Source organism: Mauremys reevesii, linkage group 7 (assembly GCF_016161935.1).
Source record: "Mauremys reevesii isolate NIE-2019 linkage group 7, ASM1616193v1, whole genome shotgun sequence".
Classification (NCBI taxonomy): domain Eukaryota; kingdom Metazoa; phylum Chordata; order Testudines; family Geoemydidae; genus Mauremys; species Mauremys reevesii.
This window is the reverse complement of record NC_052629.1, coordinates 49,485,391-49,498,552: the sequence shown is the minus strand read 5'-3', so window position 1 is coordinate 49,498,552 and position 13,162 is coordinate 49,485,391. Positions and strand designations below refer to the sequence as shown.

The window sequence follows — 13,162 nt, the reverse complement described above, 5'->3', positions numbered from 1 at the left end:
ACCGGCGACCGCCAGCGCGCCCCCCGCGGTGTGCCGCCTTGCTTGGGGCGGCCAAACTCCTAGAGCCGCCCCTGCTTGGACAGCAGTTCTTACTTTGCACTTTAAAGTTCACATAGGAAAATTGCAATTAATAAACATTGTCTCTCACACACACACACACACACACACACACACACTTATACACCATACTACTACTGCTCCTGTGCTATACTGTGATTGAATAGCAAGCTTACATCATCTGTTGGTTATTTGTATCGCTGCCATAGATGTTATGGGTGCTGAGGCTAGGAAGCTGTTGAAGCAGCTGCAGGTGCTTTCTCCAGCAGTGTTCTCAGGATTCTAAACCATCACTCTCTCCTCAGAACTCCTAACGGTCGTCACTCCCTTCTTCCAACAGCTCTTCTGTCTTCTCGGTCTCTCTCGCTCAACTATCTCATTTCCCTGTCTTATATATTATTCTGTTGGCAGTGAGATTTTTACTGAGCATGCTCCAGATCTGACTCTTAGCCTCATGTTATCTTTGGCCTATGTTTGCTTTGTGTATGCCCATCAGTTTGTGAGCTTCAGTAACCTTTAGCTTTCTACTCTGTAACCTTTAGTGACCCATAGCTTTTGCTATGTGACCCTTAGTAACCTTTAGGCCTATAGTAACCTTTAGTTGTTTACCATTTTAACTTTCTATTGGGCATGCTCAGCCCATAGATACTTTGTGGCCACATCTCATTCAACTTGTAGTGATCACGTGCGCCATAGCATCCAATTAATATACATCCTGCAATTTTTCAGTGGTGAAATGATTCATGCTTATTTTAAAATGGAAGCTAGGGATGTAAAATGGAGTTTATGAAATTTTCCCTGTATCATACCATGGCCCAATCCAGACTAATGAGCAGCTGTGTCACACCTGCTTTACAGCCTTGGGTGCCTTACAATACTGTGCTGAAGGAGTTCCCACTTGGCTGCTCACAAACAGCCTTCTAACATGCAAGCCACACCCTGAGTGTTTGTGTGTAACTGCAGCCTGCCAGCCATACTTGGATTACACTCTGGCTCTCGCTAGCCTTGGTTATACTGCAGGGTGACCCCAACGCACTCCCAATCTTAGATTTCCCCGCAGAAATGTATGTTCTGTACTGCACAGCCCTCTCCTGAACAATACAAGTTTATATAAAGTCTGTTATTTCTTTAATAGAAACAATTTGTACTTGCCACCCCAAATGGCATTTCCCAGACATTTCAATTTAAACATACAGGATTAGATAAAACAATAGAACAAATTTATTAACTACATAGAGAATTTCAGTGAGTTCAAGTAATGAGGTACAAAAGTCAGAAATGGTTGCAAGAAAAATAAACATAAAATACTACTGGTGCCTAACTTATCAAACTGTGTTAAATTCAAAGTTTTCTCATCACATACTTTTAGCAATCTTACTGACCAAACTTCTTAGGTGAGGACCCCTTCTCTCAAAATCCAGTGAATGCTTCCTTTTGTCATTTCAGGTATCATGAATGATGTATGGAGGGAGATGACTCTCTTTATTGCTTAAATATAAATTAAGCAAAGATCACATGCCTTTGTTTAAGACAGATATGTTCCAAACTGAGGGTGGCAAACATGTGCCAATAACACCATACTAGGGAATTTCACATACTATGTTGCCCCACATTATACCAGGACAACAATGACCAACAAGTTGAATTTTCAACTGATACTTCACAAGGCCACAGATGACCTCCTGAGGTCCCTTCCAACCGTGATATTCTATGATTCTATGAAGGCATACTTTCTACAAAGATTATTGCAATAGTGTGTAGGGTGTGGACAGAGGGGCACATTCTGTCACATATCCCAAAGCACATACACTACGGTGCTCAGATGCACACTAGTGCCATCTCTGCTTATTAAAGTGGACTGTTACTGACATCATAAGATCCTGCCAGAGTTTCCATTAACATACAGCGGTTAAATCCAATCCTATGGTAGGAATTAGAGAATAAAGAGCCCTGTTTGCCAGACTCTTCTTTCACAGTAAAATAGTGAAACTCCATAGAAGTCACTAGAGTTGATGCTTTCTCACAGATGAAAGTGAGAGGAAAATCAGGTTCACTGAAGTCTAATGGTACTCAAATAATAGCGACTTTTTTTTCCCATTTCCAGGGCATGATTTCCCCCCCCCCCCCAAGTCTGTAACTGTTAGCAGTTTAGTGACAGTTTTAGACACTGGGATCTGAGGCGGATTATAGTTTTGTGGGACCCTGGGCCAAAGCAAGTGGTGGCCCTCCACACCCCTTCCGCCTGTAGTCCCTCCCTGCCCCCACCTCCCCCAGCGCTCCTGCCGGCGTTGGGACGTGGGGGCTTGCCTGGCAGGAGCACCAAGTGGGCAGAGTGGGGCAGGCCCCCACACCCTGACCCCACTCCCTAACAGGATTGCTGGGTGGGTGGGTGGAATGGGTCAGGGAATGGAGCCACTGAATTAGTCGGGGCCCCTGGGCATGGACCCTGTTGGCCAAATGGCTAATCTGCCACTGACTGAGCTATATACTGTATGTGACTGGAAATTTTATGGCTTATCACCCAGTGTGGCTCACCAGTGAAATGCACCTCGTTTTGGAATCTACAAATGGAAACATCTTCCCTTTCATTGTGGACAACTGGAAAAACATGAGCATAATTTTGCCTCAGAGCAAATATACTACACTACTTTCCTATACCTCCACTGCAACCCTGATTGAATTTCCATAGTCACTCCAACAGTGAGGTATAAAATGTCTCTAACCCCATGAAAAATGCTATTGGAAGAAAATGCAAGTTGGAATCAGGTATTAGTTTTTCGACCGAAACAGTTTCAGAACCAAACATGTTTGCAGAATCAATACTCTGATGAAATACACTAATATACATCCAAATTCAGCAAGGTTTCTCTAGGTGAACAGTGAATGCCACTAGCAAGCTAAGAATGTTGTAGTGATATCACCTAACCATTCTTCGAACTCAACTCCCTTTGCATCTTACCTCCTTTACATATACCACAACACAGCTCTAATTTGTTACAGTAGGGTTACATAAGAGGTGATATCAAGGATTATTTAAAGGGAAAATTAATATTGAAGTGTTTGTTCAGGGGGGATAACAAAAAATAACATGGACTTTTACAAATAGACATAAGAAATAATATAAAACACAGATCATATTTAGGGCCTTATTCCACCACTGAGATTATATAACGTTTATATAGTACTTCCAGCATGTCAACACTAGCTAGTATTACTATTTACCTGCAATAGCAGCATGTTTCTGTAACCAAGAGTTTCCTGCCATTTCACACTACTCCATGTGACTTATGCCTTTCTCATATCTTCTACCTCTTTCCTGCTTTTATTGTCTCTGCTTTCAGCTCCATCAACTTAGCCATGACTAACGGGGCACCGTGTGCATGTGGTGTCATCTGGAACGATTCATGTGTGCCTGGGACTCTGCCTATTGGTTTTGCTGGAAAGGGGATTGAGTATTACAATGTTTTTAAAAACAACTAATTTGATCACACTCAGCAAACCCAAGCACATTCACTCACATCTTTGTGGTAAAATCTGAAGTGAGGGTGAAACAAAGCAGTCCTGAGGAATCACCATCTAACACTTCCCTTTCATTTGGATGTAAGAAGCAGATGGCTTTTGAACCGTACTGCTACAGTACTGTCAGAATGATGAATTATTACATCACCAGCAGTACTGAGTGGGGTCAGATCAATTATATCCCTTAATTCACCCTGACCAATAAGTATTTGAGTACATGTCATTATCCACTCCTAGAGTACTGGTAACCTATTGAACTTCAATGAATCATCTCTACCTGCACTGCAATACAGAAATCCATCCCCATCCTTGCTCAGACTCAGAAGAACTTTTTATGAAATACAATCTAGGAATCTGGAGTGCAATCATACACACAAATGCCATTTATTTCAATTGAAACTGATCAATTATTTTAAGATATACAGTGGTTTTCCGCAACACTTCCTTATCAGTTTGTGTGAGCATCTTATATGTTGGCTCCTATTAGCACCATCAATTATGTTTAGAGGCAAATTTACCACACAATACAAAAGCAGGGCCACAGACTTCCTTGCCCTCTGTGGTGCAGTGTGTTACCTCAAAATCTCTGTTAAAGAATAATAAGAAGGTGACATATAAATAACAGGTTCAACTCCTACCAGCATGTATCCACTGGGAGAGTTAGAAATCTGTGTGCCTCCTGCCCATGTTGCATTGAAATAAAGGATAGAGAGAGAGAACCTTAAAGAAGATTTATTAAGGGATAGTTACAACTGGGGGGGAAGATCTACTAAAGGGATCACTACAAATACCCAAGGATAGATTCCAGCAAGGGGCATAAAGTCCAAACCCTTCAACTGTCCCTTGGTTAAACTATTAAGTGCCCGAAAAACAATTAGTGTCTCTTCTTCACTGCAGATGGAGGTTACCGGCAACTGATGGACCATCTCAGAGTCTCAGGAACATCAGAGGACCTGGCTCTCTACCGTCAAAGCAGGAGATCAACAGATCTGGGCTGATGATGAAGTCTTCACTGGATCCTTTGATGGAATACAGGAATCAGGTATTGGGTAAGTGTTAAAGTTCTTGGCAAGTGTTAGTGGCCAAAATCTTGATCCGATGCCAACGCAAAGAAACTGGACGTGGCTGCCTCGATGGTGGACAGCCCCTGCGTCATCACTGACATTTCCTTATGTGCTCTTTGCGGCACGAATTCCTGAGGCACACTCTGGCAGACGCTGTCCCCAACTGGTTCCAGCCAGTTCTCAGTCCCTCACGTTCTGGTGGGAAACAGAGTTTTGGCAGGAAAATGCCATGAAGAAAGGATACCAATGTAAGCTGGGGAATGGGGAACTTTCCTGGCTTCTGTACTACCCCGGTGAAGTGGGCTAGTGAAAGGATCTGAGTCCTCACTCCCATTTCCTTTTCCCAGAGGCCTCCCTGCCCTCAAGGACTCCCCTTCCACTCTCCTGTCTGGCAGAGTCCTTGTAACCCCAACAAGGCGGGGGCCAGGATTCCTGGGGGAGCTCGACCCCCAACCCTGCTGTGGTCACCTAGGACAGGGGCTAGGGTGTCCCCAATCCGGGGTATTCTCTCTGCACTGGGCACTTCCCTGACCCACTGATCATTACATACAACTTAAAACAAATACAAGTTATTTAATCAACAATTTTTAAAAGAATAAGGAAAAATGGGAAAGGTTAAAGGAAAACACATCACGCTGCTCTGTGGCAGGGAACATCACAAACAGTGTCTCTGTCTCAGGGCAGTTCACAGTCTGGGCAGTTCACAGTCTGTTCCTTGTAGGTCCCAGGCCTCCTTCTCAGGCCCTGGCTGTGCTGCAGGGATGCTGCAGGTTGGACACTTGCTCTGGTAGTGGCCACATACCTCCGGGCTTTGGGTGGTGGGACCCTTCTTCCCAGCGTCAGCTGCCCATCAGGTTAAGATCCCTCTCCAAGTTTGGCCTACAAGGGCCCTTGGCTGGGGGTGTCTTTCTGTGCTGGACCCTTTGCCCAGGGTCCCCCCTTGGCAGGCCCCAGTTGCTCACCCCACCTGGCTCCAGACTGCTCCAGCTCCCCTGTTCTAGCTCCAGCTCCACTCTGCCTTAGCACTGATGCGGCTGCTCTGCCTCCAGCCCCCTGGGCTGCTTCTCTGGCCCCTCTGGCTCTGTGGCTGCAGCCCTGCTCCCAGCACAGGATCTGCTCTCCCTGGGCTGTGTCTCTGTCTCTGTGACTGCAGCCCTGCTCCCAGCACAGGATCTGCTTCCTGAGCTACTTTTCTGGCCTCTCTGGCTGGCACAGCTCTGCTCCCCAGCTCAGCTTGGGCCCCTGCTCTCTCCTTAGCTTGGCCCCACTCTGTCTCACCCAGGCAATTCCAGCTCACATGGAGGATGGGACCCATCCTGGCCTCCTGACTCCCTGATTAGCCTGCCCGCCCTGTCAATCAGGTTGACTTGGAGCGTTGGCCTTTCCCCATTGCCCCTGGGGACTGTCAGTCGCAGGGTCCTGATTTCACATTGATCCTTCCCCTTTTGGTACTGGGGGCTGGCCAACCAAAACACCCCCATTGAATGTTAGTAAGGGGACAACAGTCCCCTTACACCAAGATGGAGTTCAAACCTTTCCTATCACATGCACCATCTTGAATTTTAGACTCCATTTTGAATTGCAGCAATATGTATTATAATACATAGCAAGTATAACCATACACCAATATCACCTTACAAGTGGGTAGCAATTTGCGGGAGAAACCCAAGTAGGGAGAGCAGCTCCACTCTATTCTCTACAGGTCCCCTGAAATTGTAAGAGTCCCTCTCTGGGACTGAGGCAATGCAGCAGTGGGCACAGGGCTGTTAGTGGAGCTAAGGCATGGTCTCTGGACATACAACCTCCTCTTGGGTCCAGGTTTGCTTCCCAATGGATAAGTGTCCAGGATTCATATACGGGTTTAGACTCCTCTAATGCCCCCAGCAAGCATTCCTTTGAGGGTAATGTTAATGAAGCTTTTGGTTGGGCAGCCAAGTTGCCATGAGAGAGACTGCACATCAGACAGCTATGCAGATCCCTGGGGGTTTTGCCCCTCACAGTGTCTGAGTCCATGTGAATACCAGGACACCCACATATCACAGGGTGTGCGTATGATAGCTACAATCCAGAAGGAAACTGCAGGTAGAACAAGAGAAAAGCAGAAAGGTCTCTATGCCATGGAGTACAGGAGTACAAATAAGAGGGTAACAGATTTCACAAGGTATTTTAAATTGTTATTTTGTTTGACTATTCTTCCCTCACAACTTATTCTCAGCTTTATGTTAAGTAATTTACTGTTAATTTAATAAAGTGATGTGCACACAACAATTAGCAAATTAAAGCTAAACTGTTAAATACAATTATAGTTATTTACACACAGGCTCACACTTACCATGCAAAGAACTAGATTTGTGAATTTGAATCACAGGTTGTCCACTTACCCTCATAATTTTTGATCCCCAAAATTTAACCCAGAACAATTATTTGACACTGTTTTTGTTTGTTTATTCTACCTTTAAAAGCACTTTTCAGCTGTTTATTGTAATTGTCATGTACTACTAGAGAATCCTCTTACATGGCACAAACTCCAGTGGAGAGATAAATATACCAGTTAAGACTTAGATCAACCCCTCCTGTGGGAGGAGGCTTGAGTTTTCCCCAGTCGCACTAGCGAATGAACAAAAGGTTCTTCTTCATACCCTGCAGACCCCTAATGTCCTCATGAGACATCCATGAGGCTGCATTGGAATCTTCTGCACCCCTATCCTGGCTTCCTTGAAGTCTTCTGAATGGGGGGCTCCCTAGTGTGGAGGGGCTTCCCCCACAAACCGCTCCCAGATGCATCTTGAGGTTGGAGTAAACACTTCAGCAAATTTATTATTATTGGCTTGGGGGGAACAATGTGCATTCCCCTAGTTCCTCAGCCTCCTACCCTCTCCTGGCACATGTGGGTCCTTGGTCTGAAACATTCAGGTGGGGCAGGGATAGTGCTGAGAAGCTGACATGACCAGTACCATGTGGCCTGAGGCACATGGCGCTAGGGCCAGACCATGGCCCTAGCTGAACTGACTCAGGAATATATTGTGCTTCTATAGAGTCACTGATTTTTAAATAGTAGAAGTATAAAAATAGGATTATAAACCTATTGCCATCTGGTACACCTAAGCTAAAGCAAGATCAGATCAGGCACAAATCCCATATTAATGTGCTGCACATCTGTAGCATCCTCCATCTGAGGATCTCCAAATGCTTTTGCAAAAGTAATCAGTATTAAGCTTTTGAACTCTCTCTGAGGTAGAGAAGTATCACTCGGCCAGATCCTCCATGGCAGTCAAGGAATTTCCTGCACAGGTGAGGAGTTTGTGGGCAAAAGTGGCTTTAAGCTACCTTTGATCCTGGGGTCTCTGTATGCTAGACTGGTCCTCACCTGGCTGCTAATATAGCCAAAGGTCTTTATAGTAGCTAGATTGCACTGGAGTATAGGGAAGCCATGGCCAATTGTCCTTTCCTCCAGCCACAGACCCTGCAGCTGCCATGCAGAAGGAAGTGGCATAAGAGCTGTTATAAGATTTATGTGCCACCTGAGGATTCCCCTGAGGCCAATTAAGCTAGTCTTAGGGCAGCCCAGGATCTAGCCTATTTTACCAATGGAAAAACGGAGACAAGTAAAGGGCCAGATTTTCTGAGGTGCTGAGCATCAACCCCTTCTAGTGACTTCCTCAAGGTCATGATGTTACGGCTTAAAGCATTACATTACTGGGGATCAGATTCATCACTGGTGGAACTCAATTGACTTCAGGGACAATTTAGCACCTAGAAAGTGAAGCTAAAGTAAATTGCACCTGTCTAGCAGCCATGATAGAGCAAAGAAGCAACTTGAGCTCAAAAAAAGATTTGCACACTAGGGAAATTTAGCCTAGCAGACACCAGTTTCCACCTGTTGACTTGTAAATAGGCTTGCAGAGTCCATGAAATGAATTGTAGTGAATTTGTTCCCTGGCAATGTGCCCAATTAAATGGACATGCTTTTTACCAGGTGGCAGATTAAATGGATTTAAGTAGACAAACCAGTTTGCTGTGGCTCTTTCCTACAGAGGCAGGAAAAATAACTGGATGATTTTTTTAAACAAACTGGAGCAGTGCTTAAAGAGTACCACTTGCTGAATAGATGTACATCCTTGTCCCTAAACACTCAATGAGAAATTACAATATTTGCCTTTTTTCCAAGGATTTCTAATTCCCCATGTTTTAGCTAATAAACAACAGTTGTCCTATAATTTAAAATGATATACTTTTTTAGCTCATGGGATAACCTGGGTTTTAGGATTTTAACAGTAAAGAAAAAGGATTCCACATCTCCAGATGAGCTATTATGGAATGTAACATTTATATAAAACTTGGTACACTGCATAAAGCAATGAAGAAACTCTGCTTCAGGTCCATTGGGGAAGATTCCTCTTCCCTTGACCGCATCCATGTTCCTTAGCACTCAGCACCCAGCCCAGTTCTCTGTACTGGGGATAGGATTTGCCCTTTAAAGCACATCTCTGAAGTTGTATTAGAATGTGGCAGTAGTTGGAAGAGAGCATTGATTAAGCTGAAAAGTTCCTTTGGTTCTAAGAGACATTCATTTGCACTTTACATGCATCTAAAGTTGAAAAAAGAAGAAAGAGGACTGCTATTGTTATGGGTACATTAGTTACATCTTAATTTAAAAGTAGGGGGACATGTATTCATAAGTGTCCTCTACATTTGAATGCCTAACTTGGGACATCTTGGATGTCTCAGACTGAGCACCTACAATTAGAAGCTTCTTTAAATAAGTTGGAAAAAGATTTGGGCGAGTCTTTTGATCATGTTGTTGTTGTCAAACACTGTCATGAAAGAAAGCCACGTTAAATTTCCAACCTTAGACCCTTGTGTCTGGTTCAGCAAGAACAAGGGGCCTGATTCATGATTGCCCAATGGACCACTAATTATGCTCCAACAACATAAAAGAGCCATAAAGCTAGCAGAAGGACCTGGGATTCTCTGCTAGCATTGGGGAGTTTCTTACCTGATGCTGGAACTCATTCATGCCAATCCCCATCCCAGGATCCCACATAGGGAGTGCACCAGGGATACATTAGTAGAAGGGATGTGGCCTCAGCATACTACACTCTCACCATTCCAGGTTGTCACATGACTCAAAGAGTACCATGTGTAGCCCAAAATCTAAGGCAACTCTAATTGGGGGGGAAGGATAGCTCAGTGGTTTGAGTATTAGCCTACTAAACCCAGGGTTATGCGTTCAATCCTTAAGGGGGCCATTTAGGGATCTAGGGCCCAACCAAAAAAAAACCCCAAAATCTGTCAGGGACAGTACTTGGTCCTGCTAATGAAGGTAGGGGACTAGATTCAAGGTCCTTTCCCATTCTATGAGATAGGTATACCTCCATGTATTCTAACTTTCATCCCTGATGGCCCCATATTTAGGGGCCATCAAAGGTGGTTTAAAGACAAAGATGGAAAATTGTGGTCTAGGACTAGCAGCCTCAGTATCTGGGCATACAATGCCTTATACTCCTCAGCAGTAACCTCTGTGACTGACTAGGAAATTTTCTTAATGAGGCTCAAAAGGAATCCTGTTTAGTTTTATTTTAATTTTGGCTAGCTGTTGCCCTAGGATTCAGTGGAGAGGATGTAAAACTAGGGCACCCTCAAGGCTTCAGTGGGGTCACGGAGCAACCTGTAAGGAAAAAGTAGAGCTGTTAGCAATCCAGATATCTGTACCAGATATTGTAGATTGCAGAGTTTCAGTGTTTGCTGAAACTCCCCATGCAATTAGCAGGTGTCGATCCTGCTCTGAAAGGGTTCTGTGGATTGCTGCTATACTAAGGCAGGTGCTTTATTACCTCATCAGAATACAAGGGAGGTAGGAATGGCCCTACAGATAGATAATCTGGGTGTGGGCTGAGCAATTTCTCTGGAGGACCCATAGACACTGCCAAGCCGGACAAGAAGGTTTGAGCTGATCTGTATGCAGTTCACTTTTTAATAAAGCAAGATCTTAGGAAGGAGATACATTTAGACTTTACATATTGTGTTTACTAAAATTTATTTTCTGAGAGGCTCCATCAACACTGGACTATGAATAAAGTTTGGAAACTTCTTAAACTGAGTTTAAGCAGGGTTTCAGCTAAACTGGTCTTCAGTATGGTTTGGCCAGCTAGGTTCTGTCAAGCCAAAATGGATTAGATCTAAAGATGGGCAAATAGAGTTTGATTTTAAAGCCCACTGCAGTCAGTGAAAAACTCCTACTGACCTCTGTGGGATTTGGATCAGCGGGAGGTGGGACAAAGAATTCTATGAATCCTTCTTTAAATTCAAACTATAGTTTAATTAGTATGATCATAACACTTCCTATAAAGATTCCAGAGCTTGAGCTTAATCACTATGCAAATACAAAAATCGTATTTTAAATTTGAATGCTCAAATGTTCACTGAAGCAGGATTTTGTACTTTATATTTGATTGCAATAGTCAAAGTTCCCACTACATTAGTTGATTACAGAAGCCCCCCAATGGGGTGGGGTGGGGAGGGGAAAGAGAAATCAGTTCAACCAACTGTTGAGGAACTTTTCATGTGGAAAAAGTGCCATGAATAATTTCCAATAACTAATACATTCAAGAATTGTATTAGCTTGCAAATATTTTATGAACAGAAAAGAGTGGTTAATTAGCTTCATTACAGTAGTTGTGAAATATATACTCAGCTCTAATTGGAAACATGTTTAGAAACTACATTCTAGAGCACAATTTCAGAATGAGTTGGCCATCTTCACAGTAGCTGCCAAAACCATATTGGAAGGCAGGTTAGCTGAAAATGAGTTAAAACCAAGGCAGTTTCCAATACAAGCATAATGTTTTAAAATATGGATAGGTCCTGTCTATGCTAGAAACAGAACAGTGCTTTAATTATCTCACAGGATAGCTGTGGTATGATTTGGTCTTTTAAGACAATTGAATATGAAGAGGACATGGAACCTTAAGCTCTCCAAACTCCACTCATAGTGAAGGGAGCTTTGTGGATGGGTAGAGTCACTTTCTTTAGACTGTTCTAGTGAAAGACTAAATGCAATATACAGAAAATTAAAATTATTTTTATAAGAAATAACTAAGAAGCAAATAGAAAATTAAATACAAGCCCCTTTAGTATTCAGAATGGAAATGTAACTAAGTGATTTGTTGATAGAATCAATCTGTTACAATACTCAGATTGAGGAGGAAAGGAAAGATATACTCCAACTCCCCACCTGAACCCTTTCTCCCTTTTGTCAAACTGGCACTAGTGAGGAGTGTCTCTCCAGAAGGCCCACATCTATGCCTAACTGAAGCATCTTGCTATCAATTGCCCCTCTGGCTGTTCATCTGTGACATTCATCCTATATGTTGACGTTCTCTTCTGCCTTATTGTGCCATCTGGTGGTTTCACTTCCATAAGTATGGCAGACTAATTATCAGTAATAAACTCCCCAATATTTCCTCCATGTTTGGGGAGGGAAAAGGAAAGACTATTGGTTGAGTTTTTTACCCAACAGAAGCCGGTTTACAGAATGTAATCTCTAGAGTGGGAAAACTGAAAAGTGGTCAGTTCTGGAGAAATAGAGCTTTCTAGGTTACTGCCATGGTAACAACCTGATGCTTGAGTTCCTTATGATAACAATAAGCTATGGAACAGAATATGTGGGCTGTACACCAAAAGTAGCAGACATGAAAGATCTCTACTGCAGCTGAATTCTGTGCAAGCGGAGAAGATGTATTTAACTATGATTAAAACTCAAAAGACGATATTAATAACAACATACAACTCTATTCCATTAGGTGAACAGATAAAACCCTTATAGGGAACATTCAGCTGAAGGATGTATCCAGAAAACACACTCTGACAGAGAAAAAGGGCAACTGAGCTGGGCACAACATTGTGACATAACTACAGGGTCAGTGTTAAGGTTGCCTACAGTGGCTCTTAAAAGTTTTTTGTATTACTGAAATATTAGTTAAGCCTCAGAGTTAGCGGCTCTGTCAATCTCACATCACCTTCGCCATTCCTCATCAGCACACTTCTGTAGTTTTTAAATGAACTTTTAACAATTCTTCCCTGTCTTCTCTGAGCACGAAGAGACAGAACTGCTGTAGTATATAACTAAATTATATGCCATCTTCACATCGTATTAGTGAGTATGGATTGAAAAGACACCAGCAAGTAGTTTGACAAAATTTGCCCTATCTTTGAATAATCATGTAGAGAACATCCTTTGCATTATACATTTCTAAATATTTCTACTATTCCTGGGTACAGTTTATTTGATGAAAAATGCAGTTTGTCAACCCCAAACTATTCACAAAGTTGGTGCACATAGTTTTGGCTATTCACAATATGGCCAGAATAGGAGGAGCTGGCAGTGGTGGTGCTGCTCTGCGCCCCTCCTTCCAGTGCTTAGGACACTGAACTGAAAGTTCGTCTTCACTACTGGTGTAAGTCAACTTAAGTTATGGTACTCCAGCTATGTGAATAATGTAGCTGGAGTCGACGTAGCTTAC

At 43.1% G+C, this 13,162-nt stretch overlaps 1 protein-coding gene across 1 annotated transcript in view; it reads right to left on the bottom strand.

The window, feature by feature from the left end:
* CCSER2 (coiled-coil serine rich protein 2) overlaps positions 1-376 on the bottom strand; it is a 198,278-nt gene extending 197,902 nt beyond the window's left edge. Inside the window, exon 1 of the mRNA XM_039547824.1 lies at positions 234-376. The gene's annotated coding sequence lies outside the window, so the exon portion shown is untranslated. The remainder of the gene's footprint in view (positions 1-233) is intronic.
* Between the last annotated feature and the right edge of the window lie 12,786 nt (positions 377-13,162).